Source organism: Alligator sinensis, unplaced genomic scaffold, assembly GCF_000455745.1.
Source record: "Alligator sinensis unplaced genomic scaffold, ASM45574v1 scaffold1177_1, whole genome shotgun sequence".
In the NCBI taxonomy this organism is placed as follows: Eukaryota; Metazoa; Chordata; order Crocodylia; family Alligatoridae; genus Alligator; species Alligator sinensis.
This window is the reverse complement of record NW_005842120.1, coordinates 1,443,174-1,470,253: the sequence shown is the minus strand read 5'-3', so window position 1 is coordinate 1,470,253 and position 27,080 is coordinate 1,443,174. Positions and strand designations below refer to the sequence as shown.

The window sequence follows — 27,080 nt, the reverse complement described above, 5'->3', positions numbered from 1 at the left end:
ACACCTACTAATGCAGCTCAGTATGCTGTTAGCTGTCTTGGCAACAAGAGCACATTGCTGGCTCATCTTGAGCTTATTGTCCACTCAGGTCCTGTTCTGCGGAGCTGCTGCCCAGCAAGTCAGCGCCCAGCCTGTACTGGTGCATGGGATTGTTCCATCTTAAGTTTGACCTCTGGGCTAGAACACTGACTCCATACTATACCTGTTTTGTGGCTAAATGGATGATATCAGTCCAGTACCTTAATAAGCATTATTTATACTAAGCATTTATTATACATACTATGCTATGCATAATGTTTTAACTTTATAATGATATTATAGCACTTTATTAGAATTATTGGTGGACATACATACTCATCTTTGTATAACCCAGACAATTTTTAATCTCTAGCATTTTATATTGTAGCCCTTTATTTTAGGAAAAATATGTAGATTCTATGAAGAGTAAGTCCACTACTGTAGAAGGAGTTAGGTCAAGTGCTGTAGGTCATGACTCTTTTTTGTTGTCCTTCACTTAAACTTGGCAAAACTTTCACTGGTAAATCAATAACCCATAAAATCTGAGTCTTTTCCAGGCTTCATAGGTTCCCTTTTTACCACCTTTCACACGTCAGTTTATGGGCTCGAGTTAAGATCAATGAGAAGCTGCGGGAGGTGTGTCATTTCTCATCATAACTTAGAGGAAATTACATGGGAATTTTATTTTTAACAGTTTCAGTTTTAGGGCCTGATCCAAAATCTGTCAAAGTCAATTGGAGTTTTTACACAAATTTCCGTATACTTTGAATCGGGCCTCTACGAAAGATATTTGAAAAATACCTTAGTGTTTAAAGCTACTGGCCACCAAAAAGGCTAACATTAAAAAACCACAGCACTTCTTTTAGTCATCCCTGGTATAACTCTCTGAAAGCCAATAGAATAGGTCTTTTAAATTCATTATATGAACTATTTTATGAAATACTAAATGAAGAATTCCATTTCCAATGTTTTAGCTTGTTTAGTTAAAGAATAACAGTTCAGAAGAAACCATGTTTAAGAAATCAAAACTATTTTTATGAAAATTAAGTCAAATGAGAACACTATATAAAACATCTTACTACTAGGATGGAGTTGCTATCAATAAATAGATCAGCTTGCTTTATTAAATATGTGTCATTTTGAAGAATGTTTTCTGAAGCTCAGAAATGAAAAGAATAGATTATCTGCTCAGCATTGTTTGATATTATTTTATAGATATTAATGCAACTGTTAAGGGCTAATTATTGGAGCAAGTCCCAGGTGAATCCCTCAAAAAACAAACTAGATAGTCATTTCATTTCTTGCTTCCTTTGACCTGATCTTTAATTGTTTTAGGCAAATTAGAACAATTATAACAGGGAACAGTGAGAGTGTCTTCCCTCCCATGATCCAGAATGGCCTGTAACCTGGTGATTAGCATGCTTCTGACAGGTGGGAAAGAAACCCTAGTGACAGAGGATAAAATCGATTGCTTGTATCTCACATTCTGGATGAATATGTCAGTGGATGTATCTGACTTATTGGGTAAAAAGGATGTGACACTACCACCAGTTATGTTTTGAAATACAGGAGCACTGGGTGATATGTCTTCTATGGGCCTTGTAGCACAAGACACTCAGGACATGTTTTATTTAGATTGTAATTAGCATTACTGTGCTGGATGAAAAGCTAGAACATGTTCTGAGCAATCACACATGAATGCTTACTATGATTTTTAACAAGCTCACCAGCTCACTGGTTGCCTGTCCCAGCCCCGATACCACACCAGAATCCTTGAATCAGTCCTGGTGTGTGTTAGGGCTGGGACTGACAATCAGGTGCAATGTAGGGGATGCGACTGACAATCAGCTTATTGCTGGTCCTAGCCCCCACACTGCACTGAATTGTGAATGGACGCCAGTGTGATGCCAGGGCTGGGATCAACAATCAGCTGAGTGTTGGTCCCAGGTCCAGCATAATACCAGAACCGTGAATCTGTATTATCTTCTTGGAGTAGTTTGACAGTAGCCTAGGGGCGTGTGTAGATGAAACAGGGGCCCTAAGGTGAAGCGGTGGGTTTTTAAAAACACGGCTTCAATTTAGGACTGATTAAACCCCTGTGTTGTGCAGACACCCTGATGATTTACCTGCCTCTCTGGCAGCAGCGAGATGCCGGCGGGTGGAGCGGTCCCTGGGCTGCTGCTTCTCTCTGCAGCAGCAGTGGGCCCCCCCATGTGGCACCCACCCTCAGGCGCCCGGTTCAGGCTGTCCTGGGGGGCACCACAGCCGTGAAGGGAAGCACCAGGCCCCTACACAACTCAGGCAGGCAGGCAGGCTCTAAGGGGAAGAAAAAAAAAAAGCAGGCTCACCACTTTTCTTGGGTGGAGCCTGCCTTCCCAGCCTGTTGCCAGGCTGCCTGCAGGGCTTTCTGCAGGGCTGTGGAGCTGCACGGAGCCCGGTGCTTCACGCCATGGCTGTAGGCACAGCAAACTAAATCTCCTCGAAGGAGTTTAAGTTTGCTGCACCCCAAGTCATTTAAGGCGCATTACACCACCGAATTTCCTACAGCGGCTGAAATTAATGTCTAATACACTGCCAAGGTGTGCAAACACTGACACTATTAAAGTAGTGCAGAAGCATTTAGCCTGCTTTAAAGTGTTGTGCACCCCACCCCATCATTTCATATACACATGACCTAAAGTGTTACTTAATATGATCTGGAGATACTTCTCCTGTGAGCAGTTATAACTTTGCTACAATATGATTGAACTTAGCACCTATTGTACTGCTTGAATGTGCAGACACTCTTGTTTTAAGTATAGTTAACATGTCCCAAGTTGAATATGTGACATGACCCTATGGAAACTGGTCTGTTACTGCTTCAAGTCCTTTAGGGCATTTATACATGTGCTCTGGGATGCGGCTCTGGGTTGAGGGGGGGGCACTTTAATTAGAGTGACTCTGAGAGCTGCTCTAATTAAAGCGCCCAGAGAATCATGTGCAATCAGTGTTATGTGAAAGGTTGTTGAATGAGCTTTAGTTAAAGTGCCCCCACCATTTTTCAGTGTGGGGACTCTGATACACATGACAGTGGAGTCTGCTGGAGTGTGGTACTTACCATGCTCTAGCAGACTCGATTAATTGAGTCTGCTCCAATGCGCTGTAATTACAGCATGCTGAAGCAGCCTCAATGTGCATGTCTAGGTGCTTTTAGGTATAATAGGTGGAAGAAAACATCATCCGGGGATCCCAGTAGGGCTTGGGTATCAGGTAGGCGCCTTAGTGCTTAGTGGTGGCTAGGAGAAAGTAGTTGTATGTATGATCAGAAGCAGATGCTTGGGGTATCAGTGTAGAAAACTAAGGCACCCATGCAGTTTAGGAGCTTACAGGACTGGGACAATGGATAAATGAGGAATCTACAAGTCTCCAACCCACCCCCAGTTGGGAAAAATCCAAAAGACCCAGCTTCCTAAATCATTTCCAACAAGCCCCCTCCCTCCCTCCAGCATCTCATGAGTTACCAGAAGTCTCCTGAAGTTTCTCTCATTGGAGGGCCATTTCTCTCAGTTGCCTCTCTATTGTGGAGTTGATTTCCCTCATCACAGGTGGACAATGCCCTGGATGTGTGCTGAATACCTCAGCTGATTATCTTCCAGGTAAATTATGAAATTACAAAAGCACATTCATATCAAATATCATAATACACACAGATATAAACATTACAAACCTGAACATAGCTTCACCCTAACTACAAAGAGAGACTAAACATTATAGGAGTAAATCTAATTTGGGAGAATGTCTATGCTGGCCAATGGTGAACCCCAAAGGCAACTAGGTTTTGGGGTGAATCTGTGACAGTAACATCCAACTTGCACTTTCAGTTGTGCTAAGTTCGGGCACTGACAGAAATGATGTTTTGTTGTCCATTCACCCCCCTGAAAGTGCTCTACAGCCATGCTCTGACACAAGTGCACAGCTGCAGGGCTCTTTAAAAGTGCCTGATCATGCAACAAATTAACTCATTTATCCATTGTCCCAGTCCTGTAATCTCCTAAACTGAGCATATGTTTAGGAGAATAAGGTTTGCCGAGCCTTCGCTTGAGCAAGGGCTGACAGACGTTAATGAAGGTGCCCATGAGGGTTTAGATGAAGGTACTCCAAAGCAGGGCACCTTCATTAACTTCTGTCAGTCTCTGCACCGCCCCCCACAAGCAAAGGCTGGGCAAACCTTGTTCTGCATAACAGAATCATGACTTGCATGACTTGCATATTCTCATATGAGAATAACTCCCCCAAACCAAACGCTAAATGCATTTTATGACATGTTTTTTATGACGTACTAGCATTTTGCCTTACTGAACTGGCTTCTTATTAAAATTAAAATCTTATGCCATAATATGTAGCCTGCAAGAAGTTAATCTGCAGCTCCTGGGGTCTCTTTGGCCATTCATAGTTTCATAGTTTTAGGGTCGGAAGGGACCTAATAGATCTTCCAGCCCGACCCCCCGCCAGGGCGGGAGAACAACAAAAAACCCTAAAAACAAAAACGGGACTCAAATGAGTCCAGCCAGGTAGGCATCCAGCCTCTTCTTAAAGACCCCCAGGGTAGGGGCCAGCACATTGCTCCCCTTATCCCTCTGGTTGCTGCTGCAGCTCTGGTCTCCAGGCTCCCCCTCCCTTTTCTGACTTTCACTTCCCACCCCTGCTCCCCAGTAGGTGGAGGGAGTGGGGCAGGGCAGGGCAGGATGGTGTCGTTCCATGCAGCTGCAGTGTCAGGGGGAGCCCCTGGCATGGTGCAGCAAGGGTGCTTGCAACCAAGGAGATTGGGGGGCCATATGCCCACCCACCTGTGTTGTGCAGGTGTTGGGGAGGACACCCACCCTCTCAGTGCCAAGGGAGCTTACAGCCAGGGAGATGAGTGGAGGCTATGGCCCCCAGGTGTTTTCTTAATTGTGTACAGCTCCCAGCCACTAAGAAGTTGGACAGCCCTGTCATAATCTATGGGTATGTGCTGTTTTTCTTCTGGTTGTCAATGAGTAAAATATAACAAAGTACTGAAACTGTACAGATGCTTATTAAAATCATAGACTGATAGAGAAGCAGGGTAGGAAGGGACCTCTAAAGGTGTAGTCCAACCCCCTGCCTGAGGCAGGATCATCCCTATCCAAACCATCCCAGACAAACCAGAATGTAAACTCTGCATAAGACTACCATATATCTGTGTTTTTGATTATTGTTCCTGAGGTGTAGCACCTTGCATTTGTCTGCATTGAACTTCAACCGGGTAGCTCTGGCCCAGCTTTCCAATCTGTCCAGATCCTTCTGAATTGTGCTTGCATCCTCCAGTGTGTTTAAAGTCCATTTCAGTTTTGTCTCATCTGCAGACTTGCTCAGGAACCTTTCTGTGCCAGCATCCAAATCATTAATAAATACATTGAACTTCACTTGTACCCAGGACAGATTCCTGTGGCACTCCAGTTAAAACGTCCTGCCATTCTGACTTGGACCTGTTTATATTACCATTTGCTTGTGGCTTTTGAGCCAGTTTTCCATACATCTTGTAGTAGTTTTGTCCTGCGCCATGTCTCCAATTTGTTTATGAGAAGGTCATATGGGAACTTGTCCAGAGCCTTGCTGAAGTCCAGATACACTATATCCACAGCATTCCCTTCATCCACCCAAGTAGTTACTTTGTCAAAGAAAGAGATAAAGTTTGTGTGGCATAATTTGTTTTATATAAATCCATGCTGGCTGCTTGTGATCAGCTCTTCCTCCTCCAGATGCTTGCAAATGGGTTTCCTTAGGATATGCTCCTGTAACTTCCAGTAACTACTGAGGTGAGGCTAACCAGTCTGTGGTTCCTTGGGTCCTCCTTTTTGCCTTTTTTAAAAAGGGGCATTACACTGGCCCTTTTTAAATTCTCTGGTACCTGGCCCATCTCCCATGACTTCAAAGTACAGCAACTTCATGGCGCTGAGATCTCCTTTGCCATTTCCTTCAAGACCCTGGGATGAAGTTCATCTAGCCCTACTGACTGGTTGAACTCATTCAGACCCATCAAAAGCTCTCTCTCTCTTTTGTTGTCTCATCCTTCAGTTTGCCCTGTTCCTTATCCAGGTAATCCTTGTTAGGTGTCTAGCTGCAGCTTAACTTTTTTGTGAAGCAAAATAGCTGTTGAGTAGCTCCACCTTCTTTGCATCTTTGGGTAGGAGTTCCCCCAGGCTTGTTTGCAGAGGACCCACAGCTTCCTTGGTCCTTCTTTTCTGGTCTTTTCATACCTTCTTCCTGTTGTCCTTAACTTCCTTTGCTAGGTGCAGCTCATTCTTTATTTTTGCCTTCCTGATTTTGTCCCTTCAGGTTCTTGCTATTTCCTGGTACACTTCCTTGGTGACCTGCCCATGCTTCCATTACCTATATGATTTCCTTTTGCATGTGAGGCATTTTAGAAGCTCCTTATGCAGCTACATATGTCTTTTGCCATTCTTCTCATGTTTCCATCATACTGGGACAGTTTCTTGTTGGGTTTCCAATACTGTGCCCTTTAGAAGCTCCCAGCCCTCCTGGGTGCCTTTATCCTTCAATCTGTCTTCCCATGGTGCCATGACTATTAACTCCTTAACTTAGATGAAAGCCACCTTTTTTAAATCTAGCATCCTAATTTTGCTGACTTCATGCTTTCCCTGTCTCAAGATCTGGAATTCTATCATAGAGTGATTGCTTCCTCCCAAGTTACCCATCACCCTCCACCAGTTCTTCCCTGTTGGAAGACTCCACACAGTTTTTTTCTTTGCTTACTTTCCTTTCCTTCCACTTATTAGAATCAAAAGTGCCTGACTCAATGTGATTCTAAAAACCAGTGGACACTGTAATTGTGCTATAGCTTCTTCATAATTTAATCTGACATTTTCTGAGATTTGTGAGTAGAAAACTAAAAAAACCCCTAATGTAACAATTGGTCAAAATATTCCTTGTGTTCATGTTCAATGTTTGAGGTTTCAACTTACTTGGATTTTACACTGGCAATTAGTCCATTAACATGAGTGATGTCACTGAATAATTACATTGTATGTGGCAGACTCCTATCTACAGTCCTTAAAGAGCAATCTCCAGTATTCAAGGATAACATGATTATTAGTTGAGGTCATGAAAAATAATTCTCCCATGATATAATAGGCCAAGTACAGAACAGTTTTGTTTCCATTTTCCTTTGAAACATCACATATTGGTACTGTTGCAAATAACGTATTAGAATAGATGGATCAAAGACTAGGTGGATGTGAACCAGCATGGTAAATCCTATATTTCTAGTGTACTCAGGTTTACTCCTATGGCTTTTATTTCTCCTTTACTTGCTGGACTGCATCAAGGTTTTTGAATATGCTTCAGCCTTTGAGCTGACAGGTTAGTTTTTTAGGCACTAAAACCTGGTGGTTCTAGACCCAAAAGGTTTCTTTTGCTGCTGCCTGAGTCCCGTTTAGAAGCATTACCCTACATTAGCACTAGTGAAACATTAATGGGCATTAATGTAAAGTGTTTTTTCTTGATTTATTGTGCCTACTCTGTATGTACCATTCTATTCATGTCTGGAGTAGCAGGTGCAGAGAAGGAAGTTGAGTGTGACAATTGATGAACCTGTTTGTGGGGGGCTGGTTACTAGATGTTAAGGTTAAATAGCATATAATGGTGTGAGGATGGAGAGAGGATGTAGCTTTAAGGCCTTTTTGTTTAAAAGGTGAAGTTTTTGGCACTGTTGGTGCAAGCTTGGATAATTATTTACTCCAAGTACAGTAGCTGTACAATTTAATGGCCCTAAAATGGTACATTGGGCATACAGGCTTTGAAGTTGTGAGATGATTCACAGTGCTGTACTTATTTTATGGTTTTGTGAACCGAGAAGATAAACATTTTGGTACTGAATTTTTATTTGAAAGCTGCAGAAGTAGCTGTTTTCTTAATATATTGTTTTCTTAGTTGACCTTCTAAACTGCTCTGTTTGTTGAATTAGGAACAGTGTGTGAAGAAGCTAACAATAGCCACCATTTTACACCATGTTTTACTAAACCAAATCTTTACAGAGAAAAAAAAAATGTTGTTGAAAGTGGATATATCAATATCAAAGAAATGGTGTGTTTTTACTTTATGGGCATGATGATTTGCAGTCCTGTGCAGCATAGTGATCTTCTTGTCCACAGATAATTTATAACCTGAGGACTGGTAAACCAGACAAATAAAAATGTATTTTATGACAGTGACCTTTCATTCAAATAAAGACAAATCCAGACCTGAGCTAAAAAACCTGCTGGACCAGCATGGTTAAAGTACACCAGTTTCTGTAGTCAACAGTGTACAAGAGAGAGATGTGACTAGCATGACATCCAGCTACCTTTGACTCTTCAGCCCAAATGTTTTGTTTATAGTTGGCCATATGGTGGTAGCCTTTGGGATGAGGCCAGAGCTGTAGCAAGATCTCTCTACCACAAAACACCTTCAGCAGTGACTTTAGTCATTATTAAATCTTCTAAAAATATTTTAAAATATTTCCTTTTTCAGTTGGCTAGTGGGTCTCTTTTGGAGAGTGTGGCAATGTTACCAAGCCAAACTCTATTTGTAATCAGTTTTGGGTCTCCTTTGCAGCTGGAGTTTACTGCAATCTGGAGCTAAATCAGAAATGATTACTAAGAACATGACTCTGACTTTATTCCAGTTTTGGATCAACATAAATGTAATAACTTCTCTGAAGGCTCTGTTGATTTTACACAGGTGTAAGTGAGATCAAAATCAGTTCCTATAGGAGGATACAGTAACCACCTAAAAGCATGGAGTAAATTAATTAACTCTGCCATAGGATAGTACTGGCTGACACAAGTACTATCCCGTGATGGACTTATATACTCCATTGTGATGCACGTGTAGACACTGATCAGGGTTGTCTGGGGCATGAGGATGCTACAGTGTGGGGCAGCCTGTTAGCTAGCCATGCACTAGAGTACCCTTGTGCCCCAGGCAGCCCCTCCAGCACACTGGACTGGGTAGAATAGCCACGGGCTGGCAGGCTGGCCCCTGGGGCCCCTGCTAGCAAGGACTGCTGTGGCCCGGCTCAACATGCTGTGCTCCTGGGCACACATGTAAATACTGTGTCCAGGAGCAATAAACTCTGGTGCGCACTACACTGGGGTGTATTATGATGAATTAATTTCACATGGGGACACACCCTCTATGTTCTATTAGCATGTGGGATGGTCTTTCAAGGAAAATGGTGAAATTCCTATCACTTAAATTTATATCTACACAGGGCAAAATACTGTTGAATATGATGTCAGAACCAGAATGCTCTGGCAAGAAGAATGCCAAGAGAAATAAAAGAAGTATTTCATTAGTGCTTTAAATGTATATACTGCTTTCTAGTTATACAGTAAGGTATGTTGCTTACCACAGAGAGCTTGAACTATTAGATGGACAGGAGAGACTGACAGAACACAAAGCATAGGACAATAGTTTACAGAAGAAACAGTGAGAGGTTACTATTAAGGAGAAGAATGGAAGAAAAACCATGCAGGAATTTGATTTTATAGGCTAGGGACAGACATTACACATACCAGTTTAAGTGATCGGAAACTGGTTTAAACCTGTAACAGAACAGATGTTCAGTGCACATAAATAGGTTTGAAAATGGCTGAAACCAGAGTAAGATAAACCTGGCTGAATATAGTGTCAGGCTGAACTGATTTGGCTCAAACCGGTTTATGCAATGTCTGTCCCAGACCCCTTGCTGGTTTAAGATAAACCAGACTCCCCCAGAATCCCAACATGCTCTCTGTGGGTTGGGCTCCCTGCTCCATAGGAGGGCTGGCCCCTCCCCTCTGCTCCCTGGCTGCAGCTCTGGCAGAGACTTGTAGTCACAGCAATGTCTGCCTGGTTTCCTCCTGCTTTCTCCCTGCTCTCCCCCTCCCCTCCCCACTCCCTGCTAAGCAGTGATCTCCCATCCCTTCTGCCTTACACAGACACCTCATCATTAGCTAGCAGACCTCAGTACATCATTGGGTCTGACCCCCCTGCCCTGGCAGGAAAGAGCGCTGGGGTTAGATGACCCCAGCCAGGTGCATGTCTAGCCACCTCTTAAAGACCCCCAAGGTAGGGGAGAGCACCACCTCCCTTGGAAGCCCATTCCATATTTTGGCAACCCTTACCATAAAGCAGTTCTTCCTGATGTCTAACCTAAGTCTGCTCTCCATCAGTTTGTGGCCATTGTTTCTAGTTATTCCAAGGGGTGCCCTGGTAAACATCATCTTCTATTCCTTGCTGCCCTCAGTCCCTCAATCTCTCCTCATAGGGATTTTTCTGCAGGCCCCTAACAATATGAGTGGCCCTCCTCTGAACCCTCTTGAGGTTTTTCACATCCCTCTTGAAGTGTGGCACCCAAAACTGGCTGCAGTACTCTAACTGCAGCCTGACCAATGTCATATAGAAGGGAATTATCACTTCCCTGGACCTGTTTGAACTAATGAGAGTTTGTTTTCTGATGGGGTGATAAATTCTAATAACAGAGCTGATAAGTGCTTTGCTATCAAGGGGGAGAGGGACTCATTAATACTGCTGGCGCCTGGCCATGACCCCCTCAGCTCAGCCCTGTGCAAGGGAAGGAGGGCTGCTCTAGTGCCCCCTGGCTTCTAGCCTGAGCCTCTGCATGCATGTGTCTGCATTTCTGGGATGTCTGTGACATTACAAAGTGATGTATCCTAGCCAGGTTAGACTAACCTGCAAAGATTGAATCAATTCAGGCTCAGGCTTTTTGAATGTCTGTCCCTCGCCAAAAAGAGATTTGAAAGAAGAAAGAAATTGCTCAGGAAACAGTAAGTTGGTGTCTTGAATGTAGGAGGCACTGTAGAAAATAAGCCAAAATGGTTAAAAGGAAATGGATAAAGGATTGAGAGGAATTTAGGAAATGGATAAAGAATTGAGAGGAATATAGAGTTCAATTGTGGAAATGAGATTAGAAATATATAAATGGATTGGGAGGTGAGGATAGATATTACAACTTGATTTGGTAAGAAACAGGAAGCCAGTAAAGAGGAGAGAAAGATAACTTTTTTCAGTGGCCTTTCAGATTCGTGTGGAACTGAAAGGAGAAAAATAGAGCCTTTGTGGATGGCACCCAAAGGGCGCCTGTAAACATGCTCTGATATGTTCTAATTAGAACGCTCCAGCATGCCTCAGCATCACATGTATTAAGCTCCTCATGTTTAAAAATGGGCACTGGGGTGCTTTATCTAAAACTGGTTGACTGAGCTTTGGTTAAAATGCCCCTGTGGCCATTTTGAAATGTGGGGGGCTCAATACATGTGACACTGAGTCATTTTAATTAGAGCAGCTCTCTGGGAACCTACCCCCCATCCCAGAGCATGACTATATGCACCCAGAGTGTGGGTAACAGTTTTAGCAGTAGAGATGTAGGGAAAGGTGTCTTAATACATCTCTTACATCTTCAGAGTTTACAGTTCGATGTTAAGATCATTATGAGATTAAAACATTAGCCTAATACAACACCATACTTTTTAAATATTCTCCTTCCAGAATGTTTCACATGCTGTTACTTTTAGACTGAAATTCAGAGATTGCATTATTGACTTTTAAAACGAGCTAATATTAACTGTTAAGTTTGTCATTCAGACTGCTGTGTGAGCTATCCTGCAGGTCATATCAAGGCCTGTAAATGACCACAGATGAACTGCCTTGAAGCTTTCCCCCTTGTTTGAATTGGGTGAGGACTTTGGCATAGAGGTAATGCTGTGTGTGTGGAATGAGTGAGCAAAGGGGATGATGGAGAGCTGCTGTTGTGGGCTGAGTCCAGTGAAATGTAAAAAAAAAAAAAAATGAGAGGGTGGCCAATGCAGTGAATGAGAGCACAGTAAAGAGAACATTTGAGAAGAGAGAGAGCTCATGTTCCAGTGAAGTATCTGTGTCCATGCCAATAAAAAGAATTAATATTTGATGACTGTAACTGGGAGAAAAGAAGCAAAATATCCATTCTCCCCAGTCAGTTTACAGTCCAGAAATGTACTTGCTAAACAGCTGGAGGAAGTTGTCCTACCATGTACAGAATTAAATAAATCTATAGTGGGTGGCTCAAAACTGAACACAGTACTCCAGATGTGGCTTCACTGGTGCTGAATAGCAGGGAATAATCACTTCTCTTGACCTGCTGGCAACACACCTACTGATGCAGCCCAGCATGCCGTTAACTTTCTTGGCAAGAAGGGCACACTGCTAACTCATATTCAGCTTACTGTCCACTGTAACCCCTAGGAACTTTTCTGCAGAGCGGCTGCCCAGCAAGTCAGCCCCCAGCCTGTATTGATGTATGGGATTGTTCTGTCTTAAATACAGGACTTTGCACTTGTCCTTGTTGAACCTCATGAACTTTCTTTTGGCCCAATTTGTCTAGGTTTCTCTGAATCCTAGCCCTACCCTCCAGCATATCTACTACTTTCCCCAGGTTAGTGTCATCTGAAAAATTGCTGAAGGTTCACTCTAGGCCATCTTCCAGGTTGTTGATGAAGACATTGAACAGAACCGGCCCCAGGACTGACCCCTGGGATACTCCAATTGATACCAGCTGCCAACTAGACATAAGCCATTGATTACTACTCTCTAAGCCTGATGCTACAGCCAGTTTTCTTACAGTCCATTCATCCAGCTCATACTTCCTTAGCTTGCCTGCAAGAATGCTGTGGGAGACCATATCAAAAGCCTTGCTAAAATCAAGGTACACCACATCCACTGGTCTCCTCACATCCATAGACCCAGTCATCTCATCATAGAAGGCAGTCAGGTTGGTCTGCCATGACTTGCCCTTGGTGAATCCATGCTGACTGTTCCTAATCACCTTCTTCTCCAAGTGCTTAGAAATGGATTCCTTGAGGATCTGCTCCATGATTTTTCCAGGTAGGGACTGAGGTGACACTAACTGGTCTGTAGTTCTCTGGATCCTCCTTTTTCCCATTTCTTAAATATGGCCACTATGTTTGCCCTTTTCCAATCATCTGGAACCTCTCCTGACCACCATGGTTTTTCAAAGACGATGGCCAGTGGCTCTGCAATCACATCAGCCAACTCCCTCAGCACCCTTGGGTGCATCCCATCCTTCCTCATGGACTTGTGCACATCCAGCTTCTCTAAATAGTCCCTAACCTGTTCTTTTGCCACTGTTGACTGCCCACCTCCTCCCCAAATTGTGCTGCCTGGTGTGGTAGTCTTGGAGCTGACCTTGCCTGTGGAGACAGAGGCAAAGAAGGCATTGAGCACTTCAGCCTTTTCTGAATCCTCTGTCACAAGGTTGCCTCCCCCATTCAATAAGGGACCCACACTTTCCCTGATCCTCCTCTTGCTACCAGCATACTTGTAGAAGCCCTTCTTGTTATCCTTCACATCCCTTGCTAGCTGCAAGTCCAGTTGTGCTTTAGCCTTGCTAACTTAGTCCCTGCATGCCCGAGCAATGCTCTTATATTCTTCCCTAGTTGTTTGTCCAAGTTTCCACTTCTTATAAGCTTCCTTTTTGTGATTTCATTTACTGAAGAGTTCCCTACTAAGCCAAGCTTGTCTTCTGCCATACTTACTACTCTTCCTGTGCATCAGGATGGTTTGTTCCTTTACTCTCAATAAGGCTTCTTTAAAGTATAGCCAGCCCTCCTGGACTCCTCTCCCCTTCAGACTAGCTTTCCAGGAAACCCTGCCCATGAGTTCTCTGAGCGAGCTGAAGTTTGCTTTTCTGTAGCTCAGGGTCCTTACTCTGCTGCTCTCCATCCTTCCTTTCTTCAGGATCCTGAACTCTATCATCTTGTGGTCACTGTTGCCCAAGTTGCCATCCCCTACTACATTCCCCACCAATTCATCCCTATTTGTGAGCAGTAGGTCAAGAAGAGCATGGACTCAAGTTGGCTGCTCTAGCACTTGCACCAGGAAGTTGTCCTCAATACTTTACAAAACCTTCTTGGATTGCCCGAGTACTGTTGTATTGCCCTCCCAGCAGATGTCAGGGTGACTGAAGTCCCCCCCAAGAGAACCAGTGCCTGTGGAATAGAAATTTCTGCTAGCTGTTTGAAGAAACCCTCATCCACCACATCCTCCTGGTCTGGTGGTCTATAGCAGAACCTTCACCACAACATCACCCTTGTTGCTCTGCCCTCTGCCCCTAACCCAGAGACTCTCAACAGGCCTATCTCCAGTTACATACTGCAGCTCTGAGCAACCATATGGTTCTTTTACATAAAGTACAACTCCTCCTCCTCTTCTCCCCTGCCTGTCTTTCCTGAACAGTTTGTACACATCCTTTGACAGTGCTACAGTCATGTGAGCTATCCCACCAAGTCTCTTTTATTCTAAGCACTACAAAACACTGTTATTCTAAACAATTCAAAACATTTCTCTCTTGAAGAACTGTGGGTTACCTGCTTGTGGTTCTGAAATTCCAGGGAATTGACTGGGATAAAGAGAGAACTATGACTTCCTCACAAAGAGGAGAAATCTGATGTAGACTGTACCTAAAGGTCATTCTCTGGAGTTCCTCCTAATATAAGTATTATAGTTTGACACTTCAAAAATCTAATAGAAAACCAATAAAAGATCATTAAAATGTTCCTATTTAAAACATTCTCTCACTTTAAAAATCATGGGAGTAAGGGAGAGAATGAGTAAAGAGAAGAATGATGTCAAAGAACTATAGCAGGGAATAAGTTGGTCCATATAAATGCCTGGGTTTTGACCTGGAATAATGTGGAAGATGGAAATGTGGTGGCCTTTGTCGATGCTTAAGAAATTTTTATGGCTAGCATTTTTATAACTAAAGTGAAAGCTCTACTTAATACATGATGTGTGATTTTTCTCTACAAAAGAGTGAGAAGCTATCCTTCCTCATTGGTCCAGAAGTATAGGAATTCATGGAAAGTAGTATGTTGACATCTCATTTGGAAATAGAAGAAATTTTCAAAGGCACTGAGAGAAATTGAAAAAGAACTTGAATTAAGGATGGGATCCAGCATTGTGGTCTTCTTGCATATAGAAGAGCGTTAAGGAGCTGTTGTAGACAAGCACGCAGAGTAGACACCAGTTAATTCATTCCTAATTGTAATTATTATGCTGTGAATATTAGTCAACCTAGTTGCTTTGAGTCACTTTTCTCAAGGAAATTAGAGCTTCTGTTTAGACAGAAATGAATTAGTAATATGCATTTAAAATTCCTCTTTTTGATAATAAAGTAGAGGTATTTTATGAATTGCTATTTTGAAAGCATCCTTCCTGTTCTGAAGATACAGCCCAGTATGGTGAAATCCCCTTCCTCCACCTCATAAAGCCAATGTCCTGATGATAATCAAATAGTCAAGTTCTCTGAATACTAATATCCGGTCTTTCCATTATTGTTTTCTCTAATGGTGGAGGATTAGAAACTAGACACGTAAACCAAGGTATAGTCAGAGCCCTCTGAGCATGGAAATGATCAGGGCTGCATAGGATGTGACATTTAAGAGAAGAATATAACTTAGAGAAAAGATACATGTCAAGAAGAAACCCCTGTGCCTGATCCATTGAGATCAAATCAGTAGAAATGTGCTTACTTGCATTAATGGTGAATTTATGTCTTTAATGTCTGAAAATGCACTCTGTAGTGTGGAAAACAGAAAAGGAAGCTAGCTTGCCAAAAGGCAAATTCTCTGTTCTGTTATATAGGGTGTACAGAAGTGCCAGAAGGCCTTTGTGATTGAACTGTAACTTTTCAGCTTTATACAAAGTGCCAAATGTTACAGAGTGATTGCACATAACAGCCTTTCGGTATTTGGTGTATATGTGGGGGTGTGTGGTTCAAAGCCTCCCTGCACTGCCTGAGGCCAGGAGGTGTGTACCAAGTGCCTCTCCAGCATGCTCTGCAAGCTCTGGGGACTGCTGGAGACTGTCGACAGCAGTGGAAGGGGATAGCCATAGCCGAGTAGCTTGCCTGCCTGGGGCTGCTGTGGTCAGCTCCGCTCTTGGGCTGTTAGTGAAAGTCTCTCATCCCAGCCCCACCTCCTCTCTCCAGCCACCTGAGAGCCCCAGCCTGACTGGAGGAAGGGATGAGATGTTGTGATGACAGGAGTTTCTCCCCGCACTTGCTTCCCCAGCCGTGGAGGAGCAAGCAGAAGAAGAGACTCCTCCCCGCATAGCATGCCTGGCCAGGCTGATCACTTTCCTGGTCCCAGAGGATTAAGCAGGAGGGATTGACCCCTCCCCCTTCAGTGAGCCTGACTAAGCTGATCACTGGTCCTGGGGGAGCAAGTGGGGGAGAGACTCCTCCCCCCTATAGCATGCTCCACTGGGCTGCCAGCTCCCCTGGTCCTCAGGGCACTGTGGGCAGAGACACCATCACTCCTTCCCTCCTCCTGGCACAAAGGCACATGGGATGCAGGCAGAATCACCTGAAAGTAACCCGTGCTGTAAACCTGTTGTTGGGGGTGCGTATTATAAGGCTGGGGCTCTCACCTGCTGGACACCTTACTTAAGTATGCTGTTGGAGCAAACCAGATAGTACCACCACTACCAACCTAAGATGTTCCTCTCTTGCATGCCACATCTTGATATACATTTTTGCTTGTTGGGAGTTGGATATAGGCTGGGTGACAGTTTTGCCAAGTCTCCCAGGTGGGTTTTCTTCATGGGACTCCTCCTCCCCTTACACCCCATCCAGTCAGATGATACATATCTGGGTCTGAATCTTGCATCAACCAGCAGTGCTGCTGGCAGTTAATTTAAGTTAATCAACTTAAATTAAATCCATCCCAGATTCATGGGTCACTCAATGTAGTTAAGTTCATCAGGTGTCCATAAAATTATCAACTTAAATCAATTCATCCCCATTTGTTGGGGGTGGGTCAAATTACATTGCTCCCTTGCAGGGCTAACAACGCTTCCTTAAAGCAGTTCCACTCCAGCTTGATCCTCAGGGCTGGGATCCATAGGGCTCTTGTAAAGAGGGAGCTTCCTTTTTGCCTTCACCTTCCTGGTACAGTGAGAAAAAAAAAAAAAAAAAAAAAAAAGTGAAGCCCTGAAGAGAAACACAAAAGAAAAAATAAGAATCCAAAAAGGCAAGATGGTGCTCTTCCCTTGACCACCCCCAGACCACTCACAGTGGCAGCTGTCTCTCTCCCTCTCACTGTCAGCTTCTTGCCTCCATCTGTGCCTTGTCCTACAGTGCTTTCATCTGATAGCTCATCAAACGAGGGTTAAATCTTGCATGATTGGCCATTTTAAAAGCACTCTGCAGCCATAAACATTTGTTACATTATGGCTATAGAGCAATTTCAGGGGCCTCATTGTGCAAAAAATGTAACCTCTGTACATGCCCATAGTATGAGTCTATTGAAGGACCATGAGAAAAACTGAAGGGAAAAAAACCCAAACATGACATGGGAATAAATAATTAAGCCTGTTTCTAAAAAGACCTACATACAGGTAATTGAAAGAGATGGGTTTTGCATCACAGAATTCAGAACTAAGTTTGTAAGCAGATTTCTAATACCCTATCCAAAAAGATTTTTTTTTCTGGATTTGGATTCAGCTTAACAACAGAGGACCAGATTTCATGTATGCACCTATACTTTAACTTTGCAATCCCCTTTCATTAATTCCTGAACCATGTCTTTGCTCATCATGTTGACATATCTCACATTGGTTGTCAAGCTTCTTACAGCAAATTACCGCAAAGAACTTGTATTTCTTCTGAGCAATCTTTTCTTTTCATCCATGTGGAGAGGCACCTAGTACAATTTTTGGTTGTATGTGAGGTAATAAATAAGTAGTATTCTGCATTTAGTTAAGTGCCAAGGTTGTGACCAAGACTGGGAATTTTTCTCTTTGATGTTTGGTAATGTAAGAGTGATATTTCCCTTCTTTTTATCAATAAATGTAACTCAGACCTTCAGGAATAAAAACCTTGAGATAGATGAGTGGCTTGAAAAATGAGAGACCTTTCTTATGTCTGTCTGGCTTTTACTGTTTTAATGGCCTATGTACAAACTTGTTTCTCATTTTTGTTAGCCTAGTTAAAAACAATATTTACCAACTTTAGCACTCCTCCCAAAATTGTGAGAAAAGGAGGAAACAAAGTATACATCTACAACAAGCAGTTTTAAAAATAATTAAATGCTTGCAGAGGCCATTTTTTAGAATTGATTTAAATAGGTAATGATCAGCAATTTCTGCAGTATGAACATAGCTGGAGTTACACATTTTATTCTGTATTTGTAAATATCATATGACATGCACAGCACTTACGTTTGATCATGTCTAGAAAAATGAAAGTACAACTAATACACACTTGTTATTATATATAAATGACAAATTAGTAAGAGTAGGAATAGCTGTAGAATTCATATACGTTAACAAAATACATTAATTGTTTTGGATCAAAAGCGGGATCTTTACAAAAATAAAACTGCCCCAAAAATACTGTTTACAGGGAGTAAAGTTTCCTTTAATCTTAAGAAGAAAATATTTTGAACAATATATGATAAGCAGATTGTTCTTGGTGTAACAGCTATAATTTACTTTTAGCAATTTTAAAAATCACATCACTGTGAAGATTATCTGACATAGCTTTTTATACATAAACATCCCTGAAACATGTGTGTGTCAATTCACATATCGGAACGTGCATCTAGCTTTAATTTATAAGGCCATTTTTCTGCAAACACTGCATATGTGTAGTTTCCAGTGGGTTCAGTGGGACTACCTACGTTGACAGTTGCTAATGTGCAACAGCGTTTATAGGTTTTGGGCCCAAACTGGTAACCTGAAGCCAACTGGACTCCAAAATTTCCATGGTGGGATGTATTTGAAATCTGATCCCAGACCTGCTTCTGAATGTTGAGGCTTTAATCCCACTTCCCCTAAAGAATATATTGTTTAGCAACTAGTAGTAGCCTGTCCATGTTATTCTATGAATTATTGGCTTGACTTTTGTTTTCCTTTGTCAGATAGAACAGGAGCAACTTCACATTCAATTTATTAAAAATGGATAACATTCTTTTGGTTGTAACTAGCTACAGATTTGATCTATTTACTTAAGGACATACCTATAGCATGTTCTACCATGCTAGGGAACACCGCCATAAAATTATGCCCTGTCTACTTTCTCCTCTTCCCTGTATGCTGAAAAATGTCACGTAGCTGCATTTTGGCGTGTGTTCTGGGAATACACAGTGCTGTTGTCGTGCTTGGGCAATCTTATTTAAATAGTCCTGGATGCGTTCAGTGTCACTCTAAAAGTGACTATGTTATTATGGTGTTTTGGCACATGGTGCACACAGAGTGGGAGCCAATGAACTGGGCATGTATTCATGGTGGTGTTCCCTAGCAGTTTGATATGTTATAGACATGCCCTAAGAGTTCATTGTTCATCCACTAATATATATTTTGAAAAGGCTTTTGTATTGGCGACAGTAAGCAGAGAGACAACAATCAAGCATCAGCATTAGTAGTATTTAATTAAAAAGTGTTAAAAGAAGCCCCAAAGTTCTTTTTTCTGGGCAGGTTGTGGGGGGGGGGGAATCTATTTATTAGAAGATTAAACTATGATGGAATAACACCTCTCTCTCAGAAGAGAGGTAATTAAAAGACAGGGTAGAGATACACCTTATAGACTAACTAAATAGAGATGTATAATTCTATGATTTAGTTAGTCTATAATATGCATCACTACTCTGACTTCTCTTTTAGAAATGGTCATTGGCTGTAATGAACCACAGAGCTTTCCAAGGAACAGTTTTTTTTAAACATTTTAGGAGAAGTCCAAACAATAGTATTGTAGACTATTGTACAACCACCTCTTGTAGTTGTATTTATTGCAGAACCACCTCTGCTTACCCATTTTTCTTTTTCCTCATTACACATAAATTTACTTTCATGCTTTACTTGGTGGTAATATCTTTTATCATTTGCTTATGTTGTGGGTAAATAGTTTTATACCTGTTAATATGCCCAGCTATAATTCCAGCCCCAAATTTTATTCCACTTGCAAGTAAATTAATTTTCTCTTTAAATGAGTTATTCATTAGAAAATTCAGATGTATTATATCCAGTAATACAGAGACTTTTAAGATCTATATAAGTTATTGAAGAGATGTAAAAGATACTTTGAATCCTACACAGGTTCTTGTGGTGCCCTTGTCATTACAGTATCTGAGTACCTTCTTATAGTGCTATAAGAGATGTGGGCAACTTCTTTCATTATTTCCCCAGAGAGAGAGAATTTTGTGAAATTAAGTGTTTTGATTTGGCTATGTATTTTTCATTTTGGTTTTGTTAATATGTACATGCTCTTATGGATTACATTAGGGAGCTTTAAAAGTGTACTCTACACTTTGAATGAAAAGCAATGAAATCTGTGAAGCCATGGTAGATGTTATACTTATGGTATCATTAAACTGCAATATGCCACATGCTCAAGCAATCTATGGTGCAATAAAATGTTCCACATTAAAGATGTTCCACAGAGATATGCCACATTAAAGATATTCCATTAAATGTGGAACATCTTTGTTGCTAGTTTGTATTGTACTTTAAATTTGTATGTTTAGCATGTAATGTGCAGGATCCTAAGATCCAGAGCAGTGCTCCCATCTCAAGTTCCTTGCATACTCAGACCTTTGAAGGTGTTCTGTGCAGCCTGTCATGGGGGAACCAGTTCCACCATGCTGAGCTGTATAAATATGCCTTTAAACATCTGGATGCTAGTAAGATGATGGGGAGCCACAGGAAGTATGGCACTGGGGGATTGGTCTCTGATCTTCTGCTTCCTGAGGTGCCCTTTGAAGGTCTGGGGTGCAGGGAGCCTGGCATTAGAGACCAGTCCCTGATGCTAAGTTTTTTATGGGCCAGCAGTAATATGATTGGAATCTGAGGAATTTTATCCCGGATACTAAAAATCACATGTCAGGATGTATGATTTTTCTAATTGCAATAAAATTCCTCAGATCTCGCTTGTGAGATTAATGTCTGTCAGCAGCCTAACTATTATTAGTTCCTCTAGGGTTTTGTGCCACCATCTGGAAATGGCCCCAAGAAACTTTGTTTCTTGCACATAAAGGTTAAGTAGAGACAATAAAAAAGCCAAAGGTGGAATCAATTCAGTCTTCACAGGTTTCTCTAAACTGCATAGATTAAACTGATAATGAAGTGAACTGATGTTCACTTTTCAGTTGGGAAAGGTGACCAGTTGCCTGGATTAGCCCAGGCCAAAAGGCAGGGGGAGCACTAGAGCCCACTTCCCATCCTGCTGGCCATTGTGAGCCCAGCTGAGAAGGGAAGCAGTCTCCTGTCTCCACAGCTGGGGGGGCTCCCCCCACCTGGACAGTAGCTTGCTGGCTACTGGGATGGGGGACTGCTTCCCCCTTCCCACTTGCAGGGTGGGCCAAGCATTGACTGGAATGTGCAGCAGGGGAGAGAGAGAGAGAGAGAGAAAGTGTGTGTGTGTGTGTGTGTGTGTGTGTGTGTGTGTGTGTGTGTGTGTGTATGTGTGTGTGTGTGTGTTGGAGGCAGGGGAAACCCCCTTGACACCCACAATGAAAGGCTTGGGGGATCCCATGCTGGGGTGGGGGAACACCCCTAAGGTGGGGGCTCCCCCCACGTGTGCTGCCCCAGGGGATAGAGATAGTTTACCCACTCCCAACTGCAGGGCAGGCCAAGCATCAGCCACACCACAGGGGAGGGGAATCCCATCTGCTCCCATATGGCAAGGCAGTCCTTGGTTCAGTGGACACTGGACTGGGGCAGGAAACCTCCTGAACTGGGGGCTTCCCCACATGGGCAGCCACCTTGCTGCCAGGGCTGGTGTTGGCCTAAAGGACTGCTTCCCAGCTCCTACCTGTGGGGGTGGGCTGAATGCAAGGATTGGGGTGGTTGAGGAAATCACACTCTGCCCAACAGCTGGGCAGACCAGGGCTCAGGGGTGGAGCTGGGGTTGGGGGAGGGGGTCTGTTCCCCTTCCCTCCCTCATCCTGCTGGGCAGACAGGTACAGGCAGTAACACTGGCTAGGGATCAGAGGCTTTGCTGCCTCAGTTCTGTGACAGCCCAGGGGTGGGACCTGCCTGACTCCACTAAAGAAGATGGCACAGCTCAGGCTGGCCCACCTGCCCTGCAAGGGGGGGTTGGGGGAGGTGCAGGGCATCCTGGGATGCAGGAGGACTTGGACCTAACTTGAATTGGGAGGGGAACTAGGACAGAAGTTGGATAGACTGGTTTAACCTAAAGCTGTTAAGTCCGATACTGTATCCATCCAGTTGAATTTTGCATATAGTGTAACAGAATAATAGAGTCTGTTCAAAATATTATACATTTGGTTTCTTGACGTCATCCAAAGGCTTGCCCATATATCCCATCTCTAATCTTAAACTTATTCTTCTCCATGCTTTCTAGCTCTGGGATCATAACATTAGATTTGTTTTACTATACTAGATGAAAGTATTTGTTCACCAAGTCCAGTTTCCTGCTTCTGCCACTGAACAGTGCCTAATACTTCAGAAGAAAAGTCATTTTTGAAGAAGCTGCTACTGTAGCATACTATCCTAGTGAAAATGGTACTGATCACTGTAAATAGAAGTTGCATCATCAAGAGTGCACAGGGATTATTTACTAGATCACTGAGCAGTACTATAAAGGTGTCTAGACATGCTGCTGGCCACATCATACCATTGTGTGCCTTTGGCTGTAAGATACATTAGGCTCAGCTGGACTTTCCTTGAACAGCATGATTTGATATGGTACTTGCTTATTATAGTTTATAATTATTCTAGTCACTTGTTTCTAATGTCTTCATTTGCAAAAATATCCTTTGATAGATGAAAATTTTTATCTTGCAGCAATACTATCTATATTGTTCAGTCTTCCCCAAAGCCTCACACAAGATACCTTGTAATTCAATAGAGTTCTTCCATCAATATTTTAAATGAATTATAATTCATTAGTATTTTGCTTTTTATGCCCTCATTCTTTGTATATCACGTGTCAGTTTTGTTGATTTAGGGGCCTGTTTAGCTGCAACAAGAATCTTAGCAACAAGTTCCACTCATTCTTTTCTTTTTTGTCTTTCTATTTCTGCTGGTTTATACGCACTCTAACCATGAGGTTTTTATAATTTCACCTGTACAGAAAGCAAGGTCCCATTCAGTCTCTTTATGTCACTCACTGAAGTGCATGTTATATGTTTTTGTTCTATTTTTTATTTATATTTGTTCAAAAATATTTCATTGGATATATTCTAATATCATTCTGTGCAACTTCTACTCTGGAAAAAAACCCTGTATTTCTCCTGCAGCTCATTCATTCATACTTGCTAAAGACAAGGTCAAATTCACTGCTCTCCCCAATCCACAGAGCCTGTCACTTTTTGTCACAGAATGAAATCAATTTGCTCAGTCATGACTTGCTGTTTGTGAATGCATGCTGGCTGTTCTTGATCACCTTGTTCTTTTCCAAGTTCTTAGAAATAGATTCCTTGATGAACTGTTTCATAACATTTTCTGATATTGATGTTAGACTTACTTGTCTCTAATACCGCAAATCCTCCTTGCCATCTTCTTAAAGATGAAGACTTTAATTGTCCTTTTCCAGACATCTGGGACCTCAGGTAACATGTATGAGGTTTCTGTGATAGGCAGCGCTCTGAAATGACCATAGTCAGTTCCTTCAGTACTCTACAGAGAGCACCTTTCTATCCTGCTGATTTGAAAATATTCTCTAAGTACTCCATAATCTGTTCTTCAAGTACTGTGCTGTGTATCTCCTTCCCAGCTCTTTGGACCTTATTTGTGAAGACAAGTTGTCACGGGGTGGGATCCCCAGGGGTGGCTATGATACCCCTGGCAGCTCCGCGACTGTGCCAAATCTGCACTGTGGGTGTCCTCTTGTCTCATCTGCCACGTCTTGCTGGTAAAATAAATCAGGAGACTGCCCAGGGGCCTTTGCATGGCCCTGGTCCACTGAACCTCACTAGAACTCAGTGGTCCTTGAGCGTTTCACTGGACCTCTCTTCAATACTGTGCCATATGGGGCACCTCAAGCCTTATGGGCTAATTGCGTGGCTCCAAACCACCCCTTTACCATGCCTCATGCCTTCCAGATGCTACACAGATTCCCTCTTCGGGGGCCTCGGCCTACTTGGCCTCCACCCCTTTAATCTGGCTGGGCCTTCTAGCCAAGGCCCACTGTATCGGACCTGGCTCCAAGGCACTAGCTCCTGTCACCTGTTCTTGTCACCGGGCTCTCTGGCCCCTGTCTCTGTTGTGACCTTCTGGCACCGGGCTCCCTGGCCCCTGTCTGCTGCACCCCTTTGCCTTGTGTGGGTTTTCTAACTGCTCAAGCCTTGCGCCCACTTCTGGCAGGGCCCAAGAGAATTGCATGCCCCCTCTGGGCACTAGTGAGGCCTCCATACCTACCCTTACAGACTCATCCCCAAACCCCCCAGTACAAACAATAACACAAACATAAACCCCTGGGCTATAATGTAACACTAACAATAAAGGCAGCACTCTGTCCCTTTGACAGGGCAAACTTCTACCCCTAGGATAGCATGGCCCCTAGCCCTGGGTACCTTGTGGGCTCCTGGAGTCTTACGACACTCAGATGTAGCAAAACAGGCAGCAAAATGTCTCAGGGTAGCTCTCTTGTGCAGGAGCTCCTTCACCTGGCAGTTGCCAGAGAAAGTGAACTCTGCCAGTCTCAGCCCTGAGCTTATATGTACCCAGGGCCCTTCCTCCTTCTGGTCAGTTGACTGCCTGCAGATACCTGTGAATTATCTCATTAGCCTATTACTCAGGCACCCTGCAGCTGTGGAGCTTTGCCTAGCCTACAGGGCCCCTTTGCTAGGCTGCTTCTAGCCTTACGGGAGCTGGCACACCTTAGTGCTCTGTGACACAAGTAAAGAAGGCATTAAATATTTTACCTTTCTTATCTGTGTCTAGACTGTTTTCTGCATTCGCTAAGGAACCTACACTTTCCTTGGTCTTCCCCCTTACTTTCTGATTTTTCTCCTGGCATCCCTGTGCAATACTCTTATGTTCTTCCCTAGTGATATGAACAAGATTTCAACTTTTTGTAAGATTTTTTTTTTTAGTTTCATGTCATTGTAGAGATTGCTTTTCAGCTAGCTTGGTCTTCTGCTGCACTTCCCATGGCCTTTAGAGCAGAGGACCACAACTACTTATTGTATTCCAGGTTTTGCCAATCTCATATCATTGACCGTTTGAAAGTTACTTATTTAGCTTGCCATCTGATGCATTTGAGCATGTTCTTTAGAAGCATGGTGACTGTTTATTTCCAGCTTTCCTGGAAGATTTTTATTTGCAAGTAATATTGCAAAACAATTCTTAAGTGGTAGTTTTATTTGTTTATTTATTTATTGAAATGGGCATCACAATTAAAGGTAGACATATTAGCTTGTCAGTAGAAAAACATTGTTCAGTAGTACAGTTCCATAGATGTCTTAAATTGGTTGGAGTACCTGTTTTTTTGGTATTTTGGTATGTTTGTATTTATCTGGTATTTTGCTATTTGATGATCTGATCCTCCAACTCCATCAAACACCCTGTTTATTGATTCCAAACTCTCTAAACTTTTGATTGTCTGAGCATACTGATTATCTATGTATGTTAATGTCCTCTAGATAGTTCTTATGCCTAGAACTCCATGTGAGCAATATCAAAGTTTTTATTTTCTGTCTCTGGATCTGGCACTCTACACAATTTCTCCAAGACAGGGGATTGAAGAAATTCAACACTGTTTTTAGTATTGGTAAAATCATTTATTTATGTTTCATATATATATATATATATATATATATGTATACTATTCATGGACAGATGCCTTAGATAAGGTTTTTGCTGTGTACTGGAGTTCTATTTCCTTGCTGAATCAAAGCTTTTCTTCCTGCTTACAAGCTAAGAGGTTCTTTCTCAATAACTAGATTAAAAAAATAAAAAAAGAAAGTAAATTAAATTTCATTATAAGTCATGGAAAACTAAAATGTCTATTTTCAAATGTATTCCATAGTATTATAAAGTATTTTTTCCTCCTTATTATAATATACACTGACTATATATTTTCTCCTTTCTAATTTCTGTCATTTTATTTGAATAATTAGAAAAAATAGGTTGTGATTTGTTTTACTTTCATAAACTATGACATCCAGATCAGGTCTACTATAATAAAGGATGATGAGATAGTTGGATAGGCCTAATTCAGTTCAGATGAGCTCAGATGCTGATTTAAAGCTTTTTTAAACTTCTTCAAAAGAAGTTTGAATTACTGTTTATTTAAAATTCTATGCTTTCCTTCCTCCCCCCGCCCCCCCAAGGAAAAAAAAAACTTTCCGCTCAACCTAACTCGCTGTTTGTTTTAGGTCAGCTGAGTTATTTAATTCAACACAAAATAAAATATGTCATTGAAATTTGGAAATGAAGGCCTAGAGAAATTTACCTGGAGACCCCTGAACAGGCATTTGCATGCTGAGCCCCTGAAGAGCAGAGATCTTGCAGTGCTGATGCTGCACAGCCAGGGGCCCCCTGTGCACACTTCTCAGTATATTCTGCAGACTCCCTCAGTCTGTCTGGCAGCAGATAGCAACAGTGCACAGGGCAGCCCTGGTCAGGGTTGGTCTTTGTGTCTCTGCAGCAAAATGTGGAATTGTGAAATAGCATGTTCTGCTCCCTGCTTGGCTGAAGTGGCAGAGTCTGGCCTGAGGGACAAACTATCTTGGGGGGAGGGGGAGGAGGAGGTGGGAACAAAGCACCCTGGAATGCTAGAGGACCGTGTTGTGGATTCTCGCAGAAGGGTACGTTGTACAGACATTCGCTTTCATAGGAGAAACTCTACCAAAAGTGATTTAACCCTGGCTGTTCCCAGGTTGTTTTTCTCTTTGAGAAGCCATTTTTGCTCTGGGAAAAAAATCCTGAAATCTTTCTCCTGTAGGTGAACATTTTTCACATAATTTCTCCTGGGAGAGTAATGGCTCTCGCAGGAGAAACTGAATGTCTATATGTGGGCTATGGCCAATGGCCAGGGTGGG

The 27,080-nt window shown here is 42.6% G+C and overlaps 1 protein-coding gene and 1 long non-coding RNA gene across 7 annotated transcripts in view; one reads left to right on the top strand and one right to left on the bottom strand.

Annotated features, from left to right (window-relative positions):
* ESR1 (estrogen receptor 1) overlaps positions 1–27,080 on the top strand; it is a 301,848-nt gene that overhangs the window by 210,564 nt on the left and 64,204 nt on the right. The gene's annotated exons all lie outside the window — the stretch shown is intronic.
* LOC102376204 lies at positions 15,834–24,705 on the bottom strand. Its single transcript, XR_323970.1, has 3 exons — positions 24,609–24,705; positions 23,561–23,680; positions 15,834–17,020 (listed from the first exon to the last, which is right to left on the bottom strand). It is a non-coding gene; the product is annotated as an uncharacterized LOC102376204 (long non-coding RNA).